The sequence below is a fragment of the Heliangelus exortis genome, chromosome 3, assembly GCF_036169615.1.
Source record: "Heliangelus exortis chromosome 3, bHelExo1.hap1, whole genome shotgun sequence".
Taxonomy (NCBI): domain Eukaryota; kingdom Metazoa; phylum Chordata; class Aves; order Apodiformes; family Trochilidae; genus Heliangelus; species Heliangelus exortis.
The window spans coordinates 85,861,598-85,867,536 of record NC_092424.1 but is presented as its reverse complement, the minus strand read 5'-3'; positions in this window follow the sequence as shown (position 1 = coordinate 85,867,536).

Sequence of the window (5,939 nt, the reverse complement as noted above, 5' to 3'; positions counted from 1 at the left end):
CCAAGTTACTCCCTGGAGTTATTCCTTATAAAGAAAATGTTTCATTTCACCATGTTGTGATTTTTTGTAAGAGCCTCAAGCTGATGAATTTTTTTTTTTTTGTCCTTGAGAAGTCAAAAGATTTGCTCCATTTTCTCCTGAAATCATAAATGGATCTCCCACACCTTTATGTTTCAGGCCTGCATGTCAACAGTATATATTGTTTTAGCATAACTATATGTGGACTTAAACCTGTATTGCCAAATGCAGTCACTTTTCTGCAAGCACACTTCTACCTATCTGAAGGCTAAAATCATCCCTCCATGAATTCTTATCCTCTGTCTCACTGGCTAAACCCCCAGCTGGACTGACTGCTGTGACACTGAGACAGATGGCAATCACCATGGTGAGTAGGTATTGTATGACAGATCTTGCAAACTGTCCTGCAAGGCAGCTGCGTAACACCTCATACTGTGACCAAGCAGACAGGAAAGTTTCTTGCTCTTATCTGAGGGTTTGGTCTCATGATAGAATATTTACTTCTGGGTTGGCTCTTGCCATGTGGAAATAACTGGTGACACTGGCTCTGTTTTTTTATGAAGACATAGCTGGAAAACTGGTGTTAAGAGCACATCTCTGAGATGATGAGTGTTTTATGGCACTGCACTCTCTGAGCAGCTGGAGACTGGCAGATCACTTCAAAGCCCTAGAGCATATACATGCCTCCCCAAAACTCCATGGAGTTGAGTTTGGGGAGGTAGCTGGCCAAATTTGGGATCCCTCCTTACTGTATACTGTTGTACCTGTTGTATACAGTAATTGGGTAAGATTTTAGGAGTCATCAGGTGGGCAAAATGAAACGGCCCGTATGAAGGTGTGATTTCTGTCCAATAACCTTACAGTCCCATAACAGCTGAGGATTTATAATGGCTACAGGAAAGCAGGCACCTTTTCAAACCATCTCCTCCCTGAGCTCACCTTTCTCTTCTCAGGACAGGCTTGCCTGTACAAATCCAATAACAAAAAGTAGTAAGACATTGCTACATCCTGGTGCAGGCTGTGAATGGTGGTACTTCCAAGGCAGTGAAGATGGCATCATTGTTATGGGTGAGACAGGCAGTGGTAAAAGGGTCACACTATGTCAGCCTCAACCAGAAACTCATGTGCTGGGAATGTTGCTTGAAATTTTGCCTCTTTTTTTTTTTCAAATAGACTAGACCAGTGAGAGGGACAGCTGGGCTTGGTCAGCACCCAATTGGCCTGCACACCTCATCAATATGTCTGTGGATTACTGCTGCCTTTCCATCTGTTCATGGTGTCTCTTTCCACACTAAAATTCTCATTAAACCCTAGCAGTGGTCATGATACCATAAATATACATGTTACACAGTACCCTTGTGTGGAGCTTGTAAACTCAGCCTGTGATTAGTTGGGCTCAATGATGCTGAGGAAGTATCTCTACTCTGGAAGTATTTCTAATGTTGCCACTGAGCTGCAGAGCTAATCTATTCCTCCTTCCCTCTTCACTCACCTTCCCAGTATTTCTTCTCTACGTTGTTCCAGCAGGATGTCCCTGGAGCCTTCCAGCTTGTCAAGCACAGCACACTGCTCTGTGTTTGCAAGCATATGGCCAACAACACAAAGAGCCTGCAGCTGGAATTTGAATGTGGCACAACCTGAATTTCGTTAAAAGTCAAGTTATGTGCAAAGAAGAAACAAACTAGAAATGCCAGGCACAAGAGGTCACATAGCCCTACCACTGATCTCATGTCAGGAGACATTTATCCAAACTTCCCATGATAATAATCCAGCCATCTCCTGATGTAGTACCTAACTATCCTGATGGTAACAAAGTTCTGATATTTAACATAAGCCTTACTGTTCCTACATGTTCACAGGTTACTCTCTCAGTGCAAATGGAGAATAACCGACCACTGTTTATAGCAACCTTTTACACAGCTAGCACTGACACCTCCTCTTCGTATCTGTTTTTCTGCAGAAATTATTTTTTTCTGAGAAATTTTTGTTTCTAATTCATACAAAAGTCTTCTCATTACATCAGTATATTTCTTAAAATGTGGACACTAATAGAAGAAACATTGCTCTGATCGAGAGCTTACCAGTGCCATGTGGAAGTATTTGCCACCCATGCCTTCTGTATGACACTTGGAAGAGTTAAATCAATTTTCTTATCCATTTCTATGGTAGTGTTGCCTAGGACATATTCTGTATTCTGTACATAATTCTACTCCCTCCTTTCTAACAGTGCTAATATGTCTGTCCTTCTCAGGAATCTTCTTTTTTGTTCTTTCTCTTGATGTTGTTCAAGATTTTCCCCATTCCCCACAAACTCACAAAGTGATTTCTGAGATTTTGTCACAGGAATGGTAGAGTAATTGCAGCTCATCCAAATGTTCCTTAAAATATTCTTTTCCTTTTCTACCTTGTTCTCTTGTTATTAATTTTAAAGATCATTAGGCAATGGATCATAGCTCATCTTTTTAGGAAAGATTAAGTAATGAGAAAAGACTTTGCGCCTTTCAGTCTTTTTTAGGCTGTCATTTCTGACAGTCTCTCCTTAACATTCATGCTAGTTTCATGAGAAAAAAAAAGTCTGCTAAAATCCCTTTTTCATTACCTGAAAACAATAGACAAGAAGTCACCATCCTTCTCCACCTTGGTGCATTCTGGTTTTGAAAATTTCTTGCAGGCTGTAGGCTGACTGTCACTCTGAAATATGATCAAGAAAATGCCCCACAGGATCATTGCTGAAGGTGTGGTGGAACAAAAAGCACATTTTTCATGAACACTTGGGATAAAGTAGAGCAGCAGTGAAATTTTCCTTAGACAGCCAGAAGGCTCACACACTCAGTTCTCTGGTGATTCGGTTTGACTTTGTGCTTGAGCACAATGCCTGAGCACAGGAAAAGGTGGGAATAAAATTTTTGGCAGGATGCAGGAATGCTCCTTGAATAAAGCAGCAGGCCAGGGATGGCAGAGGTATCACAGCCTTCCAGATCTGTGGTACCATGACCATAAGGTAGGAGGAGACTTCTGCATAGATGCCAAGAAATGATCTGCTGCAGTCCTGGAATACATTAGTGGTGTAGACCCTGGCTCTTCAAGGGAGAGGGGCTGTGTCTCATACCTTAGAGGGGATCAGGAATGGGAAGAAAGGGCTGCTTCTTCATCACAAGGCAAAGGATGAGAGCACGCTATTATTCCCAGGAGTTATTTTTCAAGGGCAATTTATCCTCAGGCACTGTTGTTTTCTTAATAAGGATGTGGCCAAGCTAAGCAATTTTCTCTAAGTCATTGTGTGCACTTCTTTCTCAAGCCATGTCCATGGCAAATTATGTATAATTGGGCTGTAAGGCTCTCTGTGTCCTGCTTAATCTGCTGTTTACTGATATGCTTTTTATCAACACTGTCAATTTTTTTCCTTGATGATTTTGTCACCTCTAACAGAATGTAAACAGTGCTTATGTAAACAGCTTACACTCCTATTCACTATGTTCAACCTCTTAGATTTCTTATCTATTAAGAGTGAGAGATGGATACAGAAACGTGGTAGCACATACCACAATTTAATAATTAGGGCTGGATGAAAGCACCATCCTGAACTAGGGGATGGGCCACCCCTGCCATGCTCTGCTGAGGCGTGCACGTAGAACTCTCATTTCAGATAGCACTGAGGGCATAGTGTCAGCCAGGTATCAGACCCTTCCCCAGGGAAGGGGGCTGTGCCAGGCATTTGTACGCCAGGGGATTTCTCTGATAAGCCCAAGTAGCAAGTCCCATGTAAAAATATGCCCTCACCCAGTGTAACGATACGATGGCTTTCACAGACACGAACTTCTAAAGCATGAAAATTAAGTTTTTCCACAGCAGATTTCTTGCCCTGCAGCTTGAAATTTGGTACATATCAGTGAGATACTATATGCAGAAACTTTAATTTCTTTTCTCACCTCACAGGTGGAACTTTAAGGATTTGGATTGCTATATTGTTTTAAGAAATATTATTATTTCATAAATCCCTGTTTTGGCACTTGAGTATCTTAGCCTCTGTGGAAAGATAAGGCAAGTAGATGTACCTGTCCCAACCTTCTTCTTAAAAATACACTATTTGTAATTCTCAAGTAATTCGGTTTAACATAGTTTAGCTATTTGCCAGAAGTTTTCACTAAAGAGAAGATATTGTATACTTCTCTAATGGCATAGTTTAACACACCAGCTCTTCCAAATCTGCACTGGTGTTCTATTATGTGTAGCAAGAGGAGAAAAGCCTCATGAACTTGCTCTATCAGCAGTGGATACTGGAACTATACAATTTTTAATCTATTATTTGCTCTTCCATTTTTTACTCCCGCTGTTATTCCAGAGAGGAGTGAAATTATTCCACTACATAGAAATCTCACAGTGTAAAGTTGAAAATGACCTCAAGAGGTCATTTCATCTAATGATTTCCACACATTTTCAACCAGTGGATCAGTGCCAAACCTCAGAATATTTCCCAGGTTAGCCAGGCATTTCCCTGGCACTTCTTTAACAGGGAATAACTGTATCAGGATTCTGTAGGCCAGTAACAGACCACTGAACCCCAGGCTCATGGACCACCAGGGCTCCAAGGATGTCAGTATGGAAATCTGGAGTCCAGGAAGTGCTGATGCAGATTTGGGTGCATGCTGCTACCACTCTCATATATCACAAAATCTATACTTGGCTTCCCCATTTTCATGGTACTCCTCAGAAGTGAGCAGAGAATGAACTCCAAGCAGACAAATTGCACTGGCAGCAGCCTGCTCCCAACCACCACCATCCTCCCTAAATTGGTCCTTCTCTGGTCATCCTATAGGAGATTTTACTGTGAAGCTCTGAGCCAGCCAGAGGCTATAGTCCCCAAACAGCTCATCTTGGCTACCCTGGATTCTTACAAGCAATCTGCTGGGCAAATTGTCCGAGCAATTTATGGATGGTCGGCAGAGCAAGCAGCCCTGATTTAGTCTATCCACATCCTTGAGACAAAATCAAACACCATTCTCAGCTGCTCTTAAAATCTTTCAGTGTAGAGGATGCCAGCCGTGCCTGCAGTAACCAATGCTAAATTGCCCTTTCAGTTAAAAGGATAATGTATAATCTAAATCACCTTTCTTCTCAGCAACTGAGATTACTTGTTTTCCTGCTGGTTCTGGAGGAAGTGTACATAACTTGTGCATGTGGAGACTCACCTCGTCTTCTTTCTAGCAAAGACAGATTAATTTCTTTCAGCCATTCCCAGAAAGTCACATTTCTTACCCCTGAGCTGCTTGATTCATAGGGCTACATTCTTCTTAAAATACCTGCCTCAAAAATGGACAGAATTTTTCAGATGAGATCACTCATGCCAAGCCAAAAAAAAAAAAAAAGAGCCGCTTCCTATATTTTATGTGTGTTAATGCATCCCAGCAGGGGGGTTGAGTGTCTTGCAGCAGCACTGTGTTTTGCACTTTCCATTGCAATCCATTGTCATCTTCCAGGTCCTTTTCTGCAGCAGTCTAAAACCAGACAGGTCAGGACAAACTTGTGCAGAGCCCTATCTCTTGTATCACCATTTGACTAACCCACTGAATGGTAAACTCAAACAGCAGTTCACAATCAGTTGTACAACCACCTCAGTTTTTTCAGGGTTATTTTCTTCATCACTCTTACGAGAATATTGTGTGAGACTGCCAAAAGTTGCAGTATGGTCAATATAAACTCTCATCCCTCATGTTTTTGCTAGGTTTCCAACCATGTTAAGGAATTTTGGTTGAATGGTATCCTATGATTTGCTGTTAAAAAAATTGAATATCATCTTCTGTTGGTTATTAAGTGACTGTTCAGTGAGACCATTTCCAGGCTAAGCTAAACTCATCCATCATTATATATCCCATAGATTTATTCCTAGTCTTGTTCTTAAAATAGATTTTCTTTGCATGTTT